Source organism: Micrasema longulum, unplaced genomic scaffold (assembly GCF_059751315.1).
Source record: "Micrasema longulum isolate JH-2025_06_02 unplaced genomic scaffold, ASM5975131v1 h1tg000248l, whole genome shotgun sequence".
Taxonomy (NCBI): domain Eukaryota; kingdom Metazoa; phylum Arthropoda; class Insecta; order Trichoptera; family Brachycentridae; genus Micrasema; species Micrasema longulum.
The window spans coordinates 1,540,453-1,567,316 of NW_028277453.1; the positions used below are offsets into that span (position 1 = coordinate 1,540,453).

The 26,864-nt window shown below is 32.2% G+C and overlaps 1 protein-coding gene across 4 annotated transcripts in view; it reads right to left on the reverse strand.

Annotated features, from left to right (window-relative positions):
- cv-c (RhoGTPase activating protein) overlaps window positions 1-26,864 on the reverse strand; it is a 706,457-nt gene that overhangs the window by 310,796 nt on the left and 368,797 nt on the right. The window contains exon 1 of one of the 4 annotated variants that reach the window (XM_088223713.1): window positions 15,295-15,652. The exons of the other annotated variants lie outside the window; for them this stretch is intronic. The gene's annotated coding sequence lies outside the window, so the exon portion shown is untranslated. Of the gene's footprint in view, window positions 1-15,294; window positions 15,653-26,864 lie in introns of those variants that run through there. 4 annotated transcript variants of the gene reach the window in all.

The following is a 26,864-nucleotide window of genomic DNA, read 5'->3' on the forward strand; positions in this document are numbered from 1 at the left end:
TTTCGTCCTCAGCACATTACAAAATTGATACATTAATTACTTTTTTTAAATTCATGAAAAATTTACTAACATTATTTGGATATTTCTTTCCCAAGAGGATTTCCACTGATATAAAATAATTTGGTATCCGAGACGATAAAATTAAAAAACAAGATTTTTCTTCCTACCGGCATAGCTATTGGCACGTTGGCTCTGCATCGTAATAGGTAGAACAACCTATGTTGCCTTTGTCGGAGGTACAGGGACAAATAGACGTTATTCATTCGAAATATTTGAATTATGTATGCGATCACAAAACAGCTGAAAAAAGTAAACACTCAAATGGATATGCCTGCTTTGCCACATTGATTGCATTCCAGCTCAATATATCTAGTAAGAAATCGGTTACAAATTTCAAAGTAATTATTTAATTTTGTTAACCATATTACTCTTAACAGGTGTGTGATACGCCAGAATTCATTCCGATCCAGGGCCAATGCCAGTGTTCAATGAGTTATTTCATCAGTTCAATGAGTTATTTAGTCAGTTCAATGAGTTATTTATTCAGTTCAATGAGTTATTTAGTCAGTTCAATGAGTTATTTAGTCAGTTCAATGAGTTATTTGGTTAGTGCATCTTAAAAAATACCGTTTCTTTGCTCGCTTACCCTCAACCATCCTGTTATAATTCGCTTTTCAAAACACTACTTACTTTTCTTGCAATACGTTTAAAATACTCATGGAGTTGTTTTAGATTTTTTTTTATTCTACACGACCTTACGCCTTTTGTTGTACACAGCAATCATCATCATAATTTTCTTTCTGCACCAAATGGTGCATAGGGCACTGCATTGGTACACCAATCGCAGCGTAACTTGATCATTTTTGTTACATACAAGTAAGATATCAGTCTTACTTTTCAGATGCCAGTCCAAGAACTATGAAATATTCTAGTGTATTTGATTTATTTATTTTTTATTTATTGCACCTCAACAGGCCAGGAGGCCCAATAACAGTGGTGAATTACATCACATCACCGGGAATCGAATCCGGAACCTTTCGTGTGTGAGTCAAGCGTCTTGACCACTACACCACGGAGGCCGCAAAAAAAAAAAAAATTTCATGTCAGCCATGTAGGGGATCGAACCCGAGACCTCTTGCATGGTACACAATATAATTTGAATATAAATTCTGTGGACGAAATAAAGTATCTCGGGGTCTATTTGTATAGATATTTGAATTTCAAAACACATTCTCAATATGTAACAATTTTTTTTATAAATAAATTAATTTATGGGAAGTTTACGAAATGCAATAGATATAAAAAGTAGTATTCTTATATATAAAACAATAATATGTCCACACAAACGTTACTGTTCTTCCATTATTTTTTATGTAAAGAAGTAGAAATTAAAAATATACAAATTCTTCAAAATAAATCGATAAGGATTATACTCAAAAGAAATATCTATTCTAATGATGAAATAATGCACAAAGAAATTAGCTTGCTCACAGTAAAGCAACAAATTAAATATAATGTAGCAATTTTTTTTAATGAAATAATTAAGGAAATGAATAAAATAAAAACAATAATAAATTTTAACCAACAATGTCATACATATGAAACAAGGGGTAAAAAAAGGTAAGATTACCAATGAGAAGAAAAACAGTATCTCAAAACTCATTGTACAAGGGATTAAAGTTGTTCAATGAGTTACCTGAAGAAATAAAGGAAATAGAAAAAATCAATATATTTCAAATTAATTAGAAAAAATAAATTGTAATATTATTAATAGTTTATAATAGTTCTTAAAATGTTATAAACTAACTTAATAAAGCATAAATAATATACAATACTGTAATACAAAATAAAATATAACTTCTACATAGGTACACGAGATGGAAATCAAACAAATTACGTTAGATGAACCAAATACAATTGGAGAGATCAAAATTAAAACGGATTATAAAATAAATATAAGGTACAATAAACACTTGTACGAGTTTATTAGGAAAAAACTAAATAAAATTAACGTCAATTTAAAATGAGATTCTAGACATCTTTTAATTTGTGATTCACTCGTGTTAAAAATATCAACAATATTCCCAAATTTAGTACTAACCTATGCAATATGCATGTCGTTGAGTCGTTCCGTAATCGATAGTTTCTAAAGAACGGGGAGTATCAGTTATAAAATGTTACAATACAAATACTATACTGTAAATAATATACTAACATTATTATATCAATACAAAAATATATGCCGAATTACAGAGAGGAAATTACTGTTTGATTTTGTTTATATCTAGATAACGTTATAAAATAAATTTGAGTACATGTTTGTTTGACAATTGACAAACTCTATACTATTGACAAACTCTATACTAGGAACTGTCGTTTGTAATATTCAAACAATATTTCCGGTGGAAAATGTAAATGCGCTATTGGAAATAAACGTCATGATTTCGATATACTCGTAATTTAATTAATTTCAACTTAAAACTGTAGGAACATCTGACTAGATTGAAATTGATGTACTGCAGGTTAAAAGGTCGCCGATTCAGTTACTCTGAATCCAATGATTCATAATCATAATTGATTACTTGAGACAATAAGATATTTATAGCTCTTGTAATTGGATAGAAGAAAAATAATAACGACTGATTTACTATTTAAAAGCAATCATAGGGACGGACGTCTTTTTCACTGAGCAACGACGTATTTTGTACGTCTGATGTAAAAATATATTATTTATGTTCAGGGTAATGAATAGTGGGAATTATTATTTTCTTACTTTGTACAATAACAGCGTTTATAGGATATGTTTTTCCAGGAAGACAAATGTCTTTTGAGGATTAGCCTAGTGGTCAAGCATTTTAATGAGGAACTTCAGCCCTACGGGAAATTGGATACAAACAATGTTTTCTTACGCGGGGTAAAAATTAGAGCATTAAATTGTACTGCAAAGTTTCTTGAAAATGTACAGAAAAAATAATAATAAATATTTTGATATAAACGCACTACTTTAAATGACGTCACTGGTTCATGTGAATCAACCTATGGTCTGAGAGCTATGGAAGATTTCCGGTCTGCTTGTCGCTTCTGGACCAATGGGAAGAACTGAATGAGAATAAGCGGAAATGAACCTCTGACGTTACACGCGGAGTTATTTCAGAAATACAAAACTTTGAAAAATTGTAGCGCCGATAATACGATATGTAAAAATTAAAAAAAAAAAAAATTGACTTAGTTTAACAGTCTATTAACAAAGATATTTTTTTTTTAAACCACTGAACTTCCTCATTAACGTTCGTAAATATTAGTATTTAATCACTTACCGACTTTTCATTTCTATCGGTTTCAAAAGGTACCCATCTCTTCGTCAGGACACTCAGTACACCACGTGCAAATAATAAAATACACTTTCAATGGATGCAAACCACAAAATTTATGTACACGAAATTTATGTACTTTTTCATGAATACTACGTAAACTACGGTGACGGTTAAGGTACTCAATCTATTTTAGTATTTGCATATTAGTGTAGTCAGTGTCCCGATGAAGAGACGGGAACGTCTTGAAGCCGGTAGACATAAAAAGTCGGTAAGCGGTTAAATACTAATATTTACTAACATTCGTTAAAAATATTTTTTTAATTATTTTATTTTATTTTATCCTAATTTCACAAAGTCAGCGGGTACTTAAAAGGATGCCTGGTCTCACTTTTCTTCATGCAAACGTATTCGCTATTTTCTCTCTGGATTATGGCACCATAGCGATGATTTTTTTACGCACTAGACATCCGCCACTGGCGCATTCAAATAGTTTGTTTTTGGACAAATGAGGAAGTTCAGTGCTACGGGAAATTGAATATTATCAATGTTTTCTTTTACGCAGTAAAAATTAGAGCATTTTATTGTATTGCGAAATTTCTCGAAAATGTACGAAATTAAAAAAAAATTAAAGTGAACTATTTTGAATGACGTCACGAGTTTTCGTGAATCAATTAATGATATAGTGTTGTGATGCATTTCCGGTTATCGGGAAGCCAATTCACCAATCAGCAGAAATCATAAAATACCCTTAAAAGCATTTTGTTTTATCTGCCGTTTTCGGACGCACGGTATACAAATATAATAACTATTTTTTAAAAAAGCACAAGGTGTCAAAAAAAATTTTTTTACACTATTTCTTAAAATAATAATTGGTCCAGTTTTGGAGTAGAAACAGTAAAATACTGTATCAGTGCCAAACCACCATTTGAACCAATATTTCATGTCGACCTTGCCTGGAGCTGAAGCCAGGATATCATGCACAGCAGGCGATTGCGCCAACCACTACGCTACGATGCGGACTTATCTCCGCTCAATTTTCTTCATCAGAATTTTAACCATAGACTATCGAGTCAAAATCAACCGCCCATGGTTCTATAACACACAGATAATCGTATTTTTCAATCGCCCGGAATAATATTTTTATAAAATGTATATTAAAGCTGGCCCGATCCCGCAAATTATTATTTTATTATGATAACTGATAGCAAAGAATTTTTCTTTCAGAAAATGAATTGTCATTTTCGGAGCGAAAACCTTTTCTGTAGAATTATCCCGAGTATTGGGGGGTAGTAGGTACTGAGACTATTTTATTTCCTTGGCGACCCTTTTGCCCATTTCACACATATCGTCAAAAATCCAAAGGGCACGGTAAAGTTAGGGTGGATTGATATTTATATTAATTCATTTATTTGTTTTATTTTGGATTCTTACAGCTACCTATACATACTTAAAAAATGAGTAGAAATATATTAACAATGCTAATTAACAATATTTTGAGTTTGTCCAAATTTTTGTAGACATGGACTGGATTCAACTCCCTAGGAAGATATAAATATTAACATATTACAACAGAGGTGAAAAAAATTGGCTGGTTTCAGTGGCCACTTTACACACTGTGTAACATTCACCATTCTGTCCATATTTAAACATCTATATTCCTTCAATTCTTTCATCTGTTGATGTTTTTGAAGTTAAAGAAAGAGCTTCGCCTTTATTTATGCGGGTGAGATTTATCTGATTGAATTAAATCACCTAAATACTAGGCAACGCCTGAAATGTTTATTTTTCAATTTTTATACTTTTTTATGGACCAGGTGGATTTATCAACAATATTTTGAGTTTGTCCACATTTTTGTAGACAAGGTCTACAAAATTGTCATAAGTCCTGTAGATGCCAAGACTTCTATACTACCTTCGCTAAAATGTTCTTCACCTCTGTTGTAATATGTTAATACTAATTTTAAAAAATCCACTGTAAATCTAATAATACATAAAATATAAGAAAAGAGTTGACGCAATTAAATGTGTGTGACGTTTGTATTCATATGTGTGTATGTGAATGTGTGTATGTGTGAATGAATGAGGGAGGGAACGTGTGTGTGGGTGCGTAGGTAAGTATAAAAAAAGTCATTTTCATCATTCCCTTTCCGCACCTAATGATGCATTGGGTGCTGCATTGGTACACCAATCGCAGTATAAATTGATCGTTTTTGCAACATGAAGGTAAGGTGACCAGTTATACGCTTCAGGTACAGGTCCAGAGACTATGAAATATTCTAGTAAAAAAAGCTTTTTTAGTTAATATTTCATGTCAACCTCGTCGGGTATCGAACCCGAGACCTCTTGCATGGCAGGCAAATGCCAAAAATAATAATAAATAATATCATTTATATTTGTTCGTATATTTTTTTGTACTTATTTAAAATATATTTAGCGGCTACTCTCAGCTAAAAATCCTGCAAAATGAGTGGAGAGTGGAGATTAGTGGGCCTCATGCCGTACTGGTTATTGTGTTTTTCTGTCATTAAAAAATATAAATATTTATTATAAAAAAACACAAACCAACAAACCATCACGCTGTTTCCCTGTAAGGATAGGCATAGAGGACAGAACGCCATATCACTCTGTCTTTACATACATACGTCGCTTCCTCTATATTCATATATTTATGCATACGCGCCGGTTATTCCGACTTTTTACATGTCCGTCTTCAAGTGTTTGTAGGACTTGATCTTGATTTCTGTCTCCATTAACATAAGCATCGTTAATATATTTGGCCATTTTTTAGCTGTCTATTCGCTCTACATGTCCAAACTAACGCGGAACTCCTTTCTTGATTTTGTCAAGGAGTATAGAATTGGAAAAACGAGAATGAAAGTATGCCGAATGCAGTCGATTTTTCGGGCAAATGTGTGGTAAAACCAATGCAGAATCAAACTGCCAATGGTTATGCCAGTAAGTAGAGAAATCGTATTCAATCGTATCGCCTCAGATGTCGATATATTTGATGTTTATGGGATTTCTCCTAGGAAGGCAATTTCCAAATTGTAATTTGTATAAATTTTATATTTGAAGCACTAACTTTGTGATTATTCATTAAAATAAAGTTAATAAAAGCAACTATGTTTTTAACCACTTTTTCTTTACCGACTGGTTTTAAAGCTATGCAAGATTCATTATCAAGGTATACTTAATATTATGCTGCGTATGAAGCTAATAAATCGAGTATTCTTGTTTTATAAACAATATTTTCTTTAGTCCACTAATGTCTAGGTTTAAAGATCGTATTTATCTCACATTACGTTTCCCACCATAACAAGACACAAATACTTACTCTGCTCCATACGCAGAATAATATTAAGTAAACATTGATAAAATTAAAATGGATAGAATTCATTGGTTGAGTATACCTTGATAAAAAAGCTAGTATAGCTTTGAAACTGGTCGGTAGAAAAAATAAAAAAATAAGTTGTAAAACACAAAGTTGTTTTTACTTATTTTATTGTAATATGTATGTTTATTTTACATGACTTTTTTTCATATTTGTATTTAATCAATATGTTAAGTAACATATATTTTGTAATGTATTAAGAATGAATTGGATATTGTCATGTTATCAATGTAAATATATAAAAAAATAAACAAACAATAAGTGCACAAATTTACACATTGCACAAGTTCATTATGTAAGACTGAAATAATTCAACGTAATTATGCAGAAAGCAGCCAGCCATAGAAAAAATGAAACTGAGATAATAGCAGGTTTGTAAAAAGTGTAAATAATCAAATGGAATGTTTTCGACTTTTGACAAATGATAAACATTGAACACATGATTTTTTTATGTATTACAAACACGAATTTAATTAGGTATTTGACGGGATTTAATGATTTTTAAAGAACCGTATTTGTAAAGTTCTGCAAATTGCAAATTTCCGTTCTTGTGATCGACACTATTTTCAAAAGGTGATTATTACAGTTTTTTTATGAAAGCGGCCTGGCTGTTTTTAGCAGACTATAGAGTTAGTCTTACTACACCCGATAACACAAATATACATTTTTTTCGAAATTGTGGACTGGCTGCTTTCTGCATAACTACGTTCAGTTATAATTATATTATATGTCATTTTATCGTGTCGTGTGGATTTTGACCATCGTGTGAAATGGGCCGTTTTGCGACCGATGTCTGCTGAAATCCCATATATACCTTCGTGTCTGTGGCGTCTGACGGCACCATAAAATAATAAAAACTAGATAACGTAAAACCTATTGACAAAATGGATGATGTGATGCAAAAATCAACCAACCGAATAAAAATACGTATTAAAAAACACTGGTTTTATTCGTTTCCGCACCTTTTTTTTTAGAAAGAAAAAACATTGATGTTTTTATTATTTACCCATTTTTTTCATTTTGGAGAACATTTTCAACGAGTTATAAATAACTCACTATTAGAAAACGGGAACTAAGTTGTGGTAGATTGGCTTTCGTACTAACGGAAACACAGCCCTTGTTTTATTATTTATTTATTTATTAAAAGAAAACAACATATTTTTGTAACAAAAAAATTACATATTTATAAATAAACAAAAATTATAGGCCATTTAACGTTTTCTGTATATAAGTTAATGCAATGCAAAAAAAGTGTACCCGTGAAAAGCCATCCGTAAAATTCCACCTAAAATAAATAAAATATAGCAATAATAATGAAAAAGAACATAATAATGCAAGTATTTTTCTTTTTTGTTGTTGGCTGTTTTAAAGAATTTCTTTCGTCAGAAGATGCACATGAATCAGCTTTCCTTATTTGTTTTTTTCAAAGAAGAGAAAATAAATATAAGATAATATAATATAAAAGTATACTAATATAATATGAAAGAAAATAGCATTTTCTTTATTTAGAGTGAGAATATATATGCCGATTTTAAAAAAAAAGTTTTTATATTGATTTAGGATTCTGGGAAAAGATACCGTTTTATTATTATTTGTGCTTGAAATACCAACATGAAACAATTGTTGCAGCCGAGATATACGTTGATGGATACAATTTTTTTTTCTCAAACGGCAGTTATTTCCATTTTTTTTATTTATTTTCATTTATTTATTTATACAAATACAGACATGTTACAAAAAAATATAATAATAACGTATCCTAAACTCCATGAGGCCAAAGGCCCTGTGTTGAGTTGGGATACAAAATAATGGAAAGTATAAGCACGTACATAATTAAATAATAGCAAAACTTACAATGAAATACTATTGCAGAACAAATTCGTCAAAAAACGCTACGATTAACCGCATTATGGATACGTATAACAGGAAATTTAACGACATAGATATATTTACCAAAAATATTAAATTTATCAAAACTGCCATAGGTAATAAATTGTCTTTGTCCGCATCCTCCCCTCCGTTGCTCTCTATCCCTGAACAAATATAAGTTTTATGGTGAGAAGATCTTTTAATATAATTATGTATCCCCGTACTGCAGGCCAACTGTTTGTGACACCTGATTTTATAATCCGAATCATTTCTATTAAACTTATATGTTATTCTTATTTATATATTATGTAGGTGCATATAATATGCATTTGTGTGTTCGTTTTGAATCAACGTTCGCGTATTGTCAAACCTTATTTTATTGTTGTCATTATTTCGTATTTACTGCATTTTGTGGTTACCTACCGTATTCTATAGGACTCGTCGCCCATTATTCATTCGATATGTATCAGTTAAATTTTAAAATAAAATGCTTTTTTTCTTCAGAATACGGTTTTGAAATTTAACCTACTTTAAAAAAATAAATAAACAATGTATATCATTTCGTCATTTGAATTTTAACAAAAAGGTTTCTAACTTTTTACTAAGCTCTTTATTGTACCATTATTAATACAATTTACAAGTTTTAAACAATTATTTTTAAACGCACCCACACACACGCACCCTCTCCCTCATTCATTCACGCATACACACATTCACATGCACATGAATACAAACGTCACACAAATACAATTACTAAACTTCTTTTTCTTTTCTTATATATTATGTGTCATTATATTTACAGTGGATTTTTTTAATTGGTTTTAGCATAGTTAAGATTTTTCTACTTATTTTGTTTATGTAATAGCTGTAAAAATCCTAAATAAAATAAAATAAAATAAATAAAAATTACATAAATAAATGCCATATTATCACGGTTGTTTTAAAATACTTAATTATTAACTTTCGTGTTTTTTCTCACCCTAGTAATGCTTTAAATCAATGTTAATAACATTTTTTATCCAAATTTTCTTATTTTTTAACCCATTTTATTAAAGTCGGTTAGAAAATGGGAATCAATGATAGAACAGTTTTGTGAGTGTGTTTTTATTTGACTTAAATAAATTTTAGTCTGCGAAACATCGGTAGAAATTTCGAGAGGATGAAAGCAAATTAGCATAAAAAGTTTCTTTAACTAACTATGTTTCCGTGAAGTTTTTTGTGGATTGCTTGCTTTATGCTTAATAGCATTTTAGACTGGATGGCCTCTTTTGTACGTGACTTAAAACAAAATAAGGAGCTACTTTGGACAACTTAAGGTTCTGGTATTTGCGTATTTTATTACCCACTTAAAATTATTATAATACTGTTTAAACGTTTATGGTATATTGTTGGTACTAATGGCCATAAGTAAGTTTATAATACATTTTTCAATGGTCGGTACGCATTAGATATTTTATTAGTTTTTTCTCTGCGGAGATTGTACCCGTACTATTTCAGCTAAACAGGTAAAAAATACGCCCCTTGAGTCATTACTCCGTAGAAATACAAAGAGATAATAATATGATGCATGACTTTGAAGTTTCTACAATCTTACATTTTTTTTTCTACTCAATTTAAATAAGGTAAAATAGCAATTTTAAATAAAAAAATAATGGTTAGTTTTTTCGGCGATTATGCACTTTGCTATTGTAAATATGTTTTTTTTACTTATTTTGCTTGTTTTTTTTAACATAATATTTGTCATGCACGATTTCTATTATATTCAACGATATACATACTGTCGTGGTGCAATGGTCAGCGCATTTGCCTACCATGCAAGAGGCTCGATTGTGAAATCATCTCCCATCCACCATCAAAGATGCTCGACTGTGGAATCATCTCCCATCCACCTTCAAAGATGTATCTTTGTTTAAATCACGTCTGAAGAATCATCTCCTTTCTCTTTCTTAATCTCTCCTCTTTTCCTCTTTCCTCTTGATTTCTTTTTCCCATTGAGTAATAGTATTGGTTTAAGGTAACTTACAAACAAATACAGTTATTTCTTAAACTTTTTAATGTTCATTTTCTATTGAATATGTTTAGTAACTTGATTTATAAAAAATATTATTTTATTTTTCTGGTTGGTTGGAAGAAATTTCCATTTGGCATTAAACTTGCCAATGCACAATTAACATTACGTACAAAAATTTAAACGAAAAAAAGAGGTCTTGGGTTCAATTCCCGACATAGTTAATATGAAATGTTTATTTAAAAGGGTGTTTTCACACCAGAATATTTTATAGTTCCTGGACTGGTACCTGAAGCGTAAGACTCTTACATAAAGGTAGAACATCTCATCTTCATGTAACAAAAATGATCAAGACACGCTGCGATTGGTGTACCAATGCAGTGCCCTATACACCATTAGGTGTGGAAAGGAAATCATGATGATACCAATATGTGACCAGTAGATGCAGCACTAAGCACCCGTCCGTGTTCCATCCAACCTAAGTTCCGGAATCTAACTTGTAGTCAGTAAACGCAAAGCAGTGTAAAAAAGCGCAACATACAGCTTTGAATTTCCTATAAACTGGAATAAATAGTTAGTTTTTTTTACTCTACTACGTATTTTGCACGGCAATGTTCACGTGACAACGCCCATTTTTCGGAACATGATTTCAAAATATCGTTCTATGAAGCATCATCTCCATTTAATTATACCTCCGTGATCATTTTATGTTTGTAGTTTAAATATTTTTTTTCGTCATATGTACATAGGCGACTGGCACTTCATACAAAAAAAATGTTTTCATTTAATTTAATTCGTTTACCTATAAAACTTATCACGAAAAAAAGGAAAAAGTACTTAATGTTGGCTTAGAAAATTGAGTATTTTTTTTTTACTATCATTATGGGTTTTTTCAATAAGGAATGATGACGTGTTGCTTAAAAAAAACAGCAATACTAATGTAATATTTTTTTGATGTTATATACAAAAATAACATTATCAAAATTTATCATTAATACCTAAAAATATTCGTGTTTAATTTATTTTTCACTCTGTTTTGTTACTTAGTATTAGGCAAAAACATAATAATTAAAAAAAAAATAATTTATCTTATATCAAACCATAATCGAACTCATTCACGTAGGATATTTTATGTCAATCTACCTGCATTTTTTATGTTTAATTGATTTCATTTCAATTGTGCAAAATTTTAATAAATCAAAATTTATGCCACGTTTTTTTTTTTAATCAAAAGTTATCCAAATTTCATTTAAATTGACTTAAATCATTTTATTTACAAAAAAACTCAAAAGTATATTTCCCATTAAATCTACTACGATGCACTTGGTGAAATCTGTTTTTTTGTACGGTAATTTAAGATTAACTCAATTTAGAAATAATATCAAAATCAAGATTATAAAAAAAAATATTTTCGAATAAATAAATTAAAAGTTAACATTAATTGTGTCCGTTTTTTTTTTTAAATTAAAAAATGAGCACCAAAGGTAAAACAAAATAGTAAAGATCATGCGAAAGAAAATTGCTCTAAGATTTTGTGTTTGCTTTTAAATAACATATATTATTTGTTTGATTACAATAATTAAAAATGAAATGCCAAGTAGACAAAAGTGAGCATTTTTGACACATTTGAAATTTTTTTTAATACCAATAAATAATTAAATAAGTTACTGTTGTGCCTCGCGGCTAAGTTTAAAGATAATATTTAATATCGAATCGAATCTATGGAAATTAATGGGATCGGCCCAAAAAGTTCATCTGTAGGTATTTGTGGCTTCCGGTCTAAAATACTACAGCTGTCTGCTATTATGAAAATGAAAGTTTAGGCCATTTGTACGTAGAGAAGTAAAGCAGTTAACCGAGTAATTTACGGTAAATTACCATGTTTTTGTAAATACATACCATTATTTTGGGTTAAAAACAAATAAAATGAGCAAATTTTTACTTTTCAAAGAAATAACTCATACCTTTAGCTTTGCATTGGTATAAGTTCAAAGCAGTGAAAACGAAGTTTTGATCGGCCCAGAATTTGTCAAAATTTACTGACATGTTTGCAAGGCTCGAGTATTCTTATTACGCAGGTACCTTTTTCATAAAAAAAGGTTATGGTGTTTTGAAAGTCAACAGGGTATATAGATGAAGGGTCGTAAAAAAGACTGTAAGATTTGACGTCAAAATGACAGATCATAAAACCAACCAATGACAGGTCATAAGCTAAAAATACCTTTCTCTATTTGCGTCTCTAAAATGTTCTCATCACTGTTAAAACTACGTGTTTAGGTTAGATAAAATGAGTAAAAATAAACAAAAAGTTTTCATGTTCCTGGGTAAAATTGCTATAAAAATATCGGTATTTTACCAGCCATTTTGTGAATTTCACATCTCAAGTCGTGTGTAATCATTTCTATACCAATCGACTGTGCCTACGATTCTCAGAGCATGTAAACTGATATATGAGGGGTGTAATTTAATTTTCTTCATTATGATAGATGAATGTAACCCGACCCTATTTTTTAATCAAATACTAAAGTGCATTATGTAAACACAAAAAATACCCCACGCTTAATTGAGTCTACGAAAATAACGGTTATTTTTAAGTAATTTTTTTTACCTGCCCTTTTAACATAAAGCCAGTTAGGTTCCCGGTTCAATTTCTTACTTGTTTACTATTTTTTAACTGATACTTGGGGGAACTACTTGTACACCCGGCAAAATCCATCTTTGTTTTATTTTGAGCAAATCATAAAAAACTGACACAACACTGAACTTCAAATTTTTTTTTAAACTTAATTTTTCATTATAATCAATAGATATTTTATACGTAAGCAGTGATGACATAAGCATGATTATGTCAAGAAATAGTAGTGAAATAATAAATTGGAAAAAAAATGAAAGTAGATTAAATGCTGTCAAAAAGCGATCCCCAGGCGAATGTGTGGTAAAACAATGTGTGTTAGGTGCACAAATGTTGAGATCCGTGAACTATGTAAGGCTGAGTGCATGACTTGCATTATGGACAGAATTAAGAAAGGGGTTCTGCGTTGGTTTGGACATGTAGAGCGAATGGACAGCGAAAGAACGGTTAAAAGGATCTACGATGCGAATGTTGATGGATGCAAAAAACGAGAAAGACATGGTACGATTAAGTCCATCAAATACTAGACGATGGACATGTCAAGAGTAGGAATAATCGGAGTGCGTGACTGAGAAGATGTAACAATGTAGAGGAAGTGAGATCTGTATGCAAAGACAGAGTGATATGGCGTTCTCTCCTCTCTGCCTATCCCTACGGGGCAACGGCGTGATGGATTGTTTGTTTGTTGCTAAGAACACGTAACCGCAAGTCTTTTTTCCAAAACAAGAAAGTTCGTAGTACAAGCAATTCTATTAAAAGCATATTTACAAACCCCGTCATTAACAAACCCTTTTTCATATTGCACATCTGATAGTGCATACGGCACTGCATTCATTAAATTAATGAAGCATATCTCGATTGCCTGTTACAGGAATGTAAGGTGTTCAGTCTTATGCTATAGGTACCAGTAGAGACAGTGAAGTATTGCAGTGTAAAACCACCATATGAGAATTATTTTATGTGTAGGCGCCTGGGAATCGAACCCAGGACCTCAAACATTGTAGGCGAACGGGCCAACCAGTACACTGCGATGCGGACTTTTCCCCGCTCGATTCGCTTTTTTAGGATTTTAACCAGTTTTTTTTTCCTAGCTCGCGAGTCGAAAACACTCGTCCAGTTCCGCGATTATAAACGCTATCTTTATTGGTAAATAGCGAGGCGGTATAAGGAAAAATCAACATTTGTCTACGAAAATGTTTTTATATGTATAAAAAATTAAGATATCTTCGCCGGTAACTTGGAATTGAATAAGTTAAGATAAAAATGTAAGGATATTATGTTTTTCACACCGAGAACTTAATTTTACTTTGTAGATAAAATTGACGATAAAAGTTAATTTCCCATTGGAATACGAGCCCGGGGCCTCGATTACAATAGGAAATTAACAGAGTTATCTTCTACTGTCTATAAAGAAAAACTGATATTTGTGTACGAAAATAAGTGTATTTGCATGAACATTTAAAGTATATTCATCGGTAACCTATAATTGAACATGTTTAGAAAAAATAAATTATATGCATATTCTGCGTTTCGTACAGAAAACTTAATTTTATTTTGCAGATAAAATTTTTGACAAATGCTCACTTCCCATTGCAATCGGGGATCAGGGGTGATATTCCAAACGCTTTTGCGGCCGAAGAAATCTCGAGTAAATCTCTTTTATCTCGAGTATTTTGTATGTAAATACACGAGATAAAAGTGTTTTCTATGGCCGCGAAAGCGGTTTAGAACAGCAACGCTGGATTTTGTTTCTATTTCACAAACTTTATTCTTCATCTGCTCAGATAAAATCCTAATTAATAAATAATGGTGAATTGCGTTTTATGTTTAAGATAACAAAATAAAAATCAAAATGTCCAATTCCCATTTTTGAAAACAAATAATTGATAATTGAATGTATAAAATACTGCATTATCAGTTTTTTAATATTGCAAAGTAAACATTGTCATTTATTTGTATTTATATTTATCAAACGCAAGTCAACAGTTATTCGTTTCAAATGGGCACAGTTGTTTTTAGCTATTACCGCGCAAGTACGCTAGATGACTACCACAATAAATAAACAAATATGTCGACTTACAGAATCGAAGAAAAATCCAAAAAGCACCAAAAAACCATTTAAAAGTTGCTTGTTTATTGAAAAGCACTAAAATAATATTAACAACAGTCTGTCAATACATATTTGCAATTCGTGGGTGTTATATTTGTCACTCGGGTACAAAATACCGTTTGAAATATCAACAAACACTTACAATGTCAAACACGAATGTATGTACATAATACATCTGTCAAATCGAAAACAAAAGCAGTTCGAACAATGGAACGCGTCAAAATTCGAAAATAGCCGCGATATTTTGTGTTTACCGCGCAATGCTTGTCGAAATTGAAAGGCGAGAGTCGAGGATCGGCGCGCACGCGCACACGGCCAAACCGATACTGAATAGAGGTTTCGATGACTTGACTTGTGTGCGGTTGGTCGCTTTTGAAAAGATGGACGAGGATGAGGAGTGGGGAGGGGGGTGCGTGCAATGAACGCCGTCTGCATCAGGGAATGTGTGGCAATCTAAAGAAATGGTTAATGTTGTGACGAATGTCGGCCTTATAGTTCAACCGTTGCAAGTAGGGCCTCAAATGAGAAATTTGAAGAAAAAAAAACAGTGACGTTTAACAAGTTTGTATTTCAATCAATATCAGTCAATAAATATTTACTCTCATTCAAAATAACACAAACTTTTATTGTTACTTTTTATTATTATTATTAAGTTTTTAAAATCATTCTTATGTTGTTGAAATTCCATTTGTCGATGCGTTTTGAAGCTGCAAAACTTTTTGTGATGTTAGCTATCATACTTTTTTAATCATATTATGTAAATGTTATCAACTATCAAATATCTAAATTTAGTAAATGGGGTCTAGAATTTCAACCATCCATGCGCTCAGTAGCTGCAAGACTTGTTGTTATCTAAATTCTTATTTTATAAATTTGCTTTTTATTTCGTTTTTAAAATATAACTTAAACTCTAAACTTCATTGTCAAATAAAAAAAATGTAAATAGGGGCTAGATTTTTAATGTCCATGCGCTCTGTAGCTGCAAGACGTTCTGTTATCTAGCTTATATATATCATAATTGTAATATATCATAATTGGAGACGGGGAACTAGAATCCCAACCGTCCATGCGCTCTGTAGCTGCAAGACGTGTTGGGATATTTATTTATTGTACAGCACCCTTGAGTTGATTTTTACAAAAATGGCGCTATACAAATTATCCAAACATTATTATTATTATTATGTATGAGTCCTGGGCCTCGATTATGATGGGAAGATAAGACGTCACCTTGACGGTATAGTTAAAGACAAATTACCTCTAGCAATTATAAAGACATACTACAGACCCCCAACCTTCAAGTGTTGGGTAGGTACATCGATATTAATTTAGGGGAAGCGTACGTCACGGTTCACATATCTACGCCCTAAAATGACATAGCTTCAGTATGAGGTCATAGTTGAAGATAAAAGTCTCCCGACCGACTACAAAGGTAAAGTACCGATACCCCCCACCATCAAGTTTTGACGTAAGTACATCATTTTATACCGACGGGTCTAGGACTCCTCGATCCGTTTATCTACGCATTAAAAAGTGTCGAAACTTTGTTCCACCGAGCATATTCCTTAAATTTTGATTTATTAAAATTTTTAATTGTTTTGAGGTTGGCACTTTTTTTCTTAAAATCCTATTAAAAATTTAAGAGAGAAATAAGTAAGATTTGAAGTAGAATTAAATTCCGACATAACTGTCACATTAATAAAACGAACGCCTAGATGTGAAAGTAATGTCACTAGGTACTCTCTTATCAACAAATAAGAGTATCTAGGCGTCAGACACCCATTATATGCGTCAGAAAGTTACCACTCTAAGAAACATATTTAGTTATTTTATTTTTTCCATCTGTTTTACTATATTTCTGTGTGTATGTATCGAGACTATATAGGAGCCGGCTTTTAAGTCGATCGGTAGATACATACAGACGATCGTTAAGCGTACCGTCTAGGTGATTCCCAAAAGTCATGCAAAATTCATGTTCTAGCGAGCATTTTTTGCTTGAATTGGGATTTATTGGAGTTTATAATCGCTTTGAAGTGAGCACTTTTTACTACGGAAGCCTATTTAAAATATAAAAGAGAACTATTTTAAATGTTAATGACGAAAGGAGTTTAAAGACAGACCAGCAAAGTTTCTAAATAAAAATCATACATATTATTAAATTGTGTTACAACAAAAGGGTGTGTTTATGTGAATTTTTATGAGAGTAAGTGTAGATGTGTGTTTATGTGTATTAGTGTAGGAGTAAGTGTTCAGGTGTGTGTAAGTGTGAGCATCATTGAATAGTAAGTGAGATCGTATCGGAGCCAGAAATAATGAGTCTTAATTTATTTTTAAATAAATTAAGGGGCATGTACAAAATATCAATAGATGAAAAAAAAACCTTATAGTTAGAGCAAGAAGGATAAAGGAAAGAGTGTTGTGCATAGTTAATGCAACAGACTGGCAGATGGAACAAATACTTATTTCTTGTCACGCGAAAGGTGACATTAAGATTAATTTTGGAGAGTAGGTTAAAAGAGTTTACTTTATTTTTTAATATTTTATGTATATTATTTATAATTAATATATTACAAGTGAGATGGAGAACATTTTGGATAAGGGAATATAGAAGTCTAGGCATCTACAAGGCTAATGACCTGTCATTGGCTGGTTTAAGTGGCCATTTTAAACACTGTATAATATTCATAATTCTGCTCATGTTTAAAATTCACATTTCCTCAAATCTTCCATCTGTTGACTTTTGTGAAGTAAAAGAGCTGAAATCTTTATCACGTGGGTGAGATTCATCCGGGTGAACCAAATCACCTACTAAGCAACGCCTAAATACAATTTTCCAATTTTTACACGTCTTCTTTTACCAGATAGTTAATTCAACAATGTTTAAGTATGTCCAAATGCTTGCAGACTTTACAAAAGTCAACAGATGGAAAAGTTGAGGAAATGAGGAAGTGTGTAAAATTGGCCACATAAACCAGCCAATAACAGGTCATAAGTCCAGTAAATGCCTATACTTCTATATCCCTTCTCTAAAAAATCTTTTCATCTTTGATGTAATATATGAACTTTATTGACGTGGCTGAGATTCATCTGATTGAATGAGGAAGTTCAGTAGTTTTAAAAAAAATATATATTTGTTAATAGACTGTTAAACTAAGTCAAAATTTTTTTTTTTTTAATTTTTATATATCGTATTATCGGCGCTACGATTTTTCAAAGTTTTGTATTTCTGAAATAACTCCGCGTGTAACGTCAGAGGTTCATTTCCGCTTATTCTCATTCAGTTCTTCCCATTGGTCCAGAAGCGACAAGTAGACCGGAAATCTTCCATAGCTCTTAGATTATAGGTTGATTCACATGAACCAGTGACGTCATTTAAAGTAGTGCGTTTTTATCAAAATATTTATTATTATGTTTTCTGTACATTTTCAAGAAACTTTGCTGTACAATTTAATGCTCTAATTTTTACCCCGCGTAAGAAAACATTTTTTGTATCCAATTTCCCGTAGGGCTGATGTTCCTCATTATTTCACCCACATAGGTACTACGCAACAACCTGAAAATATTTTGAAATTTTTATGCTTCATCTTAGACCAGGTTATGTTATTTTATGTTACTGCATAAAAGAGTCAACTCTCTACTTGATTGTCCAGACTACTACTGTTACTACTTCCATCACGCCATTTCCCCGTAGGGGTAGGCAGAGATAATGGACCGCCACACACGTCTATCCTGGCATACAATCCTAGCCCCTTCCACATTCATACATTTTGTCATACATGCCCTTCGGTTCTGTCTGCTTTTGACATGACTAGACTTAAGATTTTGGTTTATCTGATCATGCCACGTCTTTCTTGGTCGTCCTCGTCTTACGTTGCCGTTCATTTTCGCCATATATACTTGTTTTACCATTCTTTCGTCGTCCATTCGTTCTACGTGACCAAACCATCTCACAGACCCTTTATTAATCTTATCAATCAAACTTGACTCAGATTTACACTCTCGCCTGATTTCATCATTCGTAACCCTGTCATACATTGATTTCCCACACATTCGTCTTAGAGATCGGATTTCAACCGCGTTCACTCGGCTTTCATCCTTCCTCTGCCAGTTTTATGTTTCACTTCCATACATAAGTGTTGGGACTAAAACTCCGTTGTGCACTGCCAGTTTAGCTTCAATTGACATATTTTTATTCGAAATTACTGTGCTTAGTGCTCCGTTCATTTTGTTGTCCGCATTCACTATTCTTTCATCATCTTTGTCTTTTTTTTTTTTCCATCTCTTGAAAACATGCTCCCCAGAAACACAAATTCTTCTACTGGCCCGAGACATTCGTTGTTTACATTTATTATGCAGTCAGTAACCTCACTATCCCTTTCAAATACCATCACTTTTGACTTACTTTCGTTCATCGCCAATTCGCTCTCCAGGCATACATCATACATTCTAGAGACTATTTGCTGCAAATCAGCCTTGCTGCTAGCTAACAGAAATGCATGCTGTATGCTAATTGCCTAGAAATTGTACAATTAATAAGGTTTCATGTACCATAAAGACATACAAGGAAACTATTGTCTTTTTGGAAGAAAACTGCCAACAAAACCAACGTTAATTCATACAATAACGTTATTGACAGGTTGTCAATTATTGGTACATGAGTGATGGACTAATCAAAGAACGTCTAGAATCTCACATTTTACTTAAATTTTACGTTAATTATATTTAGTTCTCTCCTCATATACAAGTGCATATTGTATCTTATTGTTATTTTCTATTTTAATTTTGTTCTTCTATTTTATTTGGTTTATTTAATATAACGTGTTTGATTTACATCAAGTGTACCAATGTGCATATTGAATTTTTATTACCGTAGATAATAAAAGGCGATGAGCCGTGTAAAATAAAAAATAAGTGAATTTTAAATAACAATTTAAATCGAGTTGTGTTCCGGTGGCTAGTGTTTCGGACTCACGACTCAAAGGTCCGTGGTTCAAATCCCACTCTACCCCAACTTGATTTTCATTTTCTAATAGTTAGTTATTTACAACTCGTTGAAAATAGCCCTTAGAATTTAATATTTGGGTAAATCATAAGGGCGTACATATTTCTTTAAAAAAAACTTTTAAACTCGTAAGCTAACACATTACAAATAATTTGAAGAATATTTTAGTGAAAGAAGTATGGAAGTCTATGCATTGACAGGGTTTATGACCTGTCATTGGCTATTTTAAGTGCCCACTTTACACACTGTGTAACATTCACTATTCTGCCGGTTATTCTGCTGCACTCAACATAGGACTTTTAGTCCCATGGAATTGAGACTTATGTCTCGAAAAATGTTTAATCAACTACTTTAAAGTAAATTAAAAATATATTATAGTTTTTAATATTGCCACATCTCAAGGAAAGGAAACTTTGACAAGTGCAAAACAAACAACAAACAGAAACTCGACTCGCGTTGACTTTGACTTTTGACGTTTGGCGTTTGGCCACGTGACCAAGATAAACTAATCCACTTCCACTGTGATCGGTCAAGTCAGTTAAGGACTTTCAATTGAAGTCGATAAACATCGGTGATTACGCTACAGGAGAGCGTAAATAAGGTATGGTTTACCTATTTGGAGCTTGCGGACGCGTGGTGATAGACACGTGCGAGTTGCGTATCGCACTTGGTGAGAAAGTGACCGAAACTACAAAACCAAACCAATATCTTAGGTTCCCGCCAGCCTTCACTGATCTAACAAGAGATTAGATCAAATCCACCGTTAAAGTTAGCATTTCAAATGCACTTATTATTATAGTTGGATAATTTTTACAGCCTCTTTTTTGTAAAACTCAAGGGCCCTGTGCATTAAATAAATATCCCAGCACATTTTGCAGAAACAGAGCGCATGGTCGGTAAATTATCTAGCCCCCATTTGCATTATGTTTTAATTTGACAACAAAGTTTAGTAGATTAAGCTTTTCTACTGACATTTCTTGATGGAACTGCATTTTAATTATAATAATAAAAATACGTATATAGTTTTATTCCACTTTTATTTATAAAATTTTACCAGTGACTGAATTTCGTCGTGACCGACATCGTCAGACTGGTGGGAGACTAAACAAATTTCTACATCATATTCAAGTGCAAGCAGGTAGTAAATCATGATTTGATATAATTTTGGAAATCAAATTTTGCTTTCAGAGTCAGTTAATTACCCCCGGGCCCGGAAACATAGCTGTCGATGTAACTACCAACCAGCGGCCCCTGTTTTGGTTTTAATAAAATTTAAACACATGTAATGCAAATACATTTTCATTATAAAACTTCGTAAAATTTTAAAAATTTCACCGGTTTTTATTATATACCTTCAAACAAAACTTAAATTCATACAATTTTTACTACTTTAAATTAAAATTATTTTAATTCAAATTCTTTTATTTTTATAATTATATAAAATCACGATTTATTTGCTTGCACTTGTTTATAAATTTTTAAAATTTTTCAGTTTAGTCTCCCACCAGTCTGACAATTTCGGTCGCGATGAAACCCGGTCACCTGTAAAAAATTATAAATACAAGTTTAATAAAACTATACACGTATTTTTTATATGATAACGAAGTTTAGTGTTTGAATGGTATTAAAATAAATGTTTAAAAAAAAAAACTTTTTTTTAAAAACAGGAGTTAGATTATAACAAGTCTTGCATCTACTAAGCGCATGCATTCTTGAAATTCTAGACCCCATTATATAAGTGTTTTATGGTTGATAACGTTTTCATATTGAGAAAGATTACCATTCATATTGCATGACAAAACGCATGGACGAGTGGAATTCTAGCAACTTTATCAATAAATTTACAAAAATTAAATATTAGCATAATAAATAATTTGTCAAGTGTTTATGCTAACAATTAAAAAATATATCGCTAAGCAACAGTTAAAACTGTAATCAGTAGAATCATCTGGCATCAATGAAGCTTTTGGACCTGATATCAAATTACATCGTATAGTGTTCACCCGCATACAATGTTAAAATTTAATCAGAATTGTCAATTTGATTAATAATGTTGAAATATAATGCTAATATGACGAAACTAGATATTTATGTAATGTAAATTAAACGTCAAAATTGTTCAATTTAATATTTTAAAGTATTTACTTACCAGTTTTATGTAAAACAAATCGATTGATTCTGAATGATTTGTACATTTGTAGAGTCATACCTGAAACAACAAAAAAAAAATATTAAAAAAGAACAAGGGTGGAAATATTCATGATAATTTTGTCAATTAATTTTATTCAAAGAAAAATATATAAACTTCTTATCATCATCAAACCCCCCTATCCGCCCTAAATGGGCATATCATATGAAATTCAGTGTATCTCAATCATCTGTTATAGGACGGTAATGTGATCAGTCCTACGCTTCAAGAGCCAGTCCAGGGAAAATAAAATACACGAGTGTAAAATTATATTTAAAAACAAATATGTTATGTCATGTTAACCATCCCAGGAATCGATCCCGGGAACTCAAACATGGTAAGCAAACGCGCCATGCATTGCACTACGAAGCAGAAGTTGCTCCACTGATTTCCTTTTCAGGATTTTCACCCGAGAACAGGCATCGAGTCAAAACACTCGTCTAGGATTCTGATTATGCTTCACCAACTGTATTTTTCATCCGCTCGGGCACATACATTTTTAAACATTTTAAAACTTAAATTATAAAAATTAATACGTTTAACAGTATTTTAGGTTTGTCTAAATTTTTGTAGACAAGAACTGGATTCAACCCCTAGAGAGCTGTTAATATTAACAGATAAAAACAGAGATGAACATTTTAGAGAATAGAAGATTTGAAGGAATATGGATGTACAAAAATATAGGAATAATGTAGAATGTTACATAGTGTCTAGTGGCCACCTGAACCAGCCAACGACAGGTCATTAGCCCTGTAAATACCGTGACATCTATATTCCCTTCTCTTAAATGTTCATCTCTGTTAGAATATGTTAATACTAACAAATTAAAAAATATTCGGTTCTCGAACTGTTATTCGAATCACACGAAAGTATTAGTAGGCATTTATAAATATTTACATCAATTCACGTAAAATGAAGGTATTATACAAATAATATATATTGTGGTAAATTATTACCTACATTAGGTATATTAAACATTTATTTTCTTTAAATAATAATAAACAGTATTAACATAAATGCAACCCTTCGGCGTACCGCAAACTGCTGTTACAGATCAAGGTAAACAATTTAAATCAAAAATCTTCAAAGCGCTCACAGAAACCCATGGAGTAAAACACTGCAGAACGACGGCATACCATCCCCAACCCAACGGAATAATAGAAGGATGGCACCGCACGCTGAAAGCCGCACTCACTGCTTGCTATGTGAACCGTATAAATAAAATGAAACAGGTTGTGGTCATGTGGTATTGTTGTGGACTTGGGAATAAAAGTTCCGCACTTGATTTTTATTTTTCCACCACAAGTTAGTGACAACTTTTAGGTAATGGTCTGAAAATTTAAATATTTGGGTAAATAATCAAAACTAAAATATTCGTTTTCTATTGAACAATTTACACTTGCCGTATTTTCAGTTACTTGTTATTTTTATACTTATAAATTGTTTTTATTTTGTTAATTGTTATTAAACTATGTTTTCTAACGCGTGGTAAAAATTAGAGCTTTAAAATTTATGGCGAAGTTTCTTGAAAATGTATGAAAAAAAGAATGAAAATTATTAATATAAAAACGACTTTTAACAACAAAAAAAAACTTTTAACGAAATCACTAGTTCTTCCGCATAAATCAATAATAGAGTGTTGTGATATATTATTGGTTTACGAGAAGCTACTGACTATTCAGCAGAACTCACAGATGAGCACTTCTGAAGTCATACGCGGAGTAATCTCAAAATTAAAAAACCTTAAAAAATCATAGTATTGATAATACGACACCATTTTCTTTTAAATTTTGGCTTTGTTTGATAATTTACTAATAATTGAAAAAATAAAAAAAATTGAAAAACAAGATATTTTCTAACTGTAATGCCATGATCTGTTTGTTTACTAATAATTCTATTTATTATTTTGTTAAAGCTCATATTATGCTTTAAAAAATAAAAAATAAACAAAAAAATAATAAAAGAAAATAAAAAAAGGTGGATGGATTAAGGATGAGAAATGAAATGTTTCTTCAGACGTAATTAAAACAGAGATACTGTGTGAACATCGGCTTGTGGTCTTGTAGCTAGTATTGTGGATTCGCGGATCAAAGGTCCGAGGTTTGCACCCTGCTCTACCACAACTTTATTATTATTATCTATCAGTAAGTTATTTACAACTCGTTAAAAATGGCCACCAAAATTGAAATATTTGGGTAAATCGTAAGAACCCAAATTTTTCTAAAAAAGAAAATTCTCGATAGTGGATGGAAGATGATTCTACAGTCTAGTCGCATGGACACATTTTTTTTTTTTACATTTTTTTTTTTTTTTTTTTTTGCACCACAACAGGCCAGGAGGCCTAATTACAGTGGTGAATTACATCACAGAGCACCCAGGAGAAAAATCACATTTTAATTTTTGTGTTCTCACCGGGAATCGAACCCGGAACCTTCCGTGTGTGAGTCAAGCGTCTTGACCACTACACCACGGAGGCCGCCATATGAGTTATAGTAGAAAGAGGAATTGTGGCTGGGTATAAAAAGGGTGCTTTGAGAAATAGAACGATGACTTGAACTATGAACTGATAAGCATTGAATTTTTTTACGGAAGTATATAGGTGCGTTACTGCCATCTTGTAAAGAATATACATATGTTCTCACTATTATCGAGATATTCACTAGCTGGCTTGAAGCAGTACCGTTGAAAGACATCAGCGTAGAAACCGTCGCCAGAGTCCTGATGACAATGTGGCGCCTCCGTCATAAACAATCCTCAAGGACCTACCGAGGAGCGAAACCACGCAAGCGAACGCAGCTCGTTAAGTTACCAGCCTGCGGTTCGATACCCAGCCGGAAATAGAGGGCGACCAGAACAAAGGCTATAAAAGGCGCGAAGTTCAAGGCCCATCCTTCTCTCCTTGTCCGGAACTCGACTGCTGTACTTCCTCACATAAAATTAGTCTTCTATAAAACACGTGTTAGATATAAATTCGAAGTAAGTTAGATTTCATTGAACGTGTAATAAAATATCTTTGTATTACACGCCAGTTTTCTTATAAAACAAATAGTGTTATCCATGTAAGTAAGCCGTTCTTATTTCTTGTGTGATAATATATATGTGAATCCTTTTCCCCGCCACCTTCTGAAAAGAACGTAGTAGGGTGTCGAGCGAGAGGCCATAAGGCACCGACGGGACCGATTGCAGGCTCCAGCAGGGACGCGAGGCCCCGAGCGGACGGATGCAGGTAAAAAGGACGATTGCCTAATCCTACCTCACGCACATGCCTGTGCGTATAAAAGTTAGACACAGCGTGTACAGAGAGACCCCGACAGGTAAGCCAAAGGCCACGACCCCCCCAACTGGTGACCCCGATATTTAACATAGGAGGCGAGGAAATATTATAAATAAAGTTATAATGACTCGGAAGCATGAATTGCTCGTTTCGGCGTACCGCAAACAGCTGTTACAGATCAAGGCAAACAATTTAAATCAAAAATCTTCAAAGCGCTCACAGAAACCCATGGGGTAAAACACTGCAGAACGACGGCATACCATCCCCAACCCAACGGAATAATAGAAGGATGGCACCGCACGCTGAAAGCCGCACTCACTGCTTGCTATAGTGGTGAAGATGCAATTAGCAATGCGCCGAGAAAAGGTATAGACATTAGAAATGTATATTTTGTATATTTGTTATGTAATAGTTTTTTTATTGAAAGCACAAAAAAAATCATTTTTTTGCTTAAATAATCGATACTGAGATTTTTATCTAAAAGGATCATGAAAATCAGTTTTTTTTTAATCAAGTATTTTAGAATATCTGTAGACAAGGCTGGATATCACTCCCAAGGAAGTTATCAAAATTGAAATTTATTTAATATTTTTGAGAAGAGAATTAGGAAGTCTAAAAATTCACAGGGCCCAAGAAAAGCCTATTTTCAATAAAGGCTTTGGCTCTTTTACACAAAAGTTAACAGATCAAAGAGGTGAAAAAATGTGGATATTTAAACATAGGCAGGATGATAAATGTTACAGTGTGTTAAGTGTTTAACGCCTATACTTCAAAATTCCTTCCCCAAAAATGCTTTCCCTATCTGATGTACGTATTTAATATTAATATAAATAAAAAGGTGCCTTATTATATAAACAAGTTTAAATTAAAGAAAATATTTCTGAATAAATAAGTCAAATGAAAATGCAAAAATATTTTTATTTGGTTTTTTTAAATTTGTAATAATTTACAAAAAGCATATGACATTATTTAAGAATTATTTTATATTCAAATAAAACAGAAAAATCGAACAAATAAAATCAATCGAGTAGAAAATAATCATTGAATACGTATTTTTATTCAAATTCACATGTTTATGA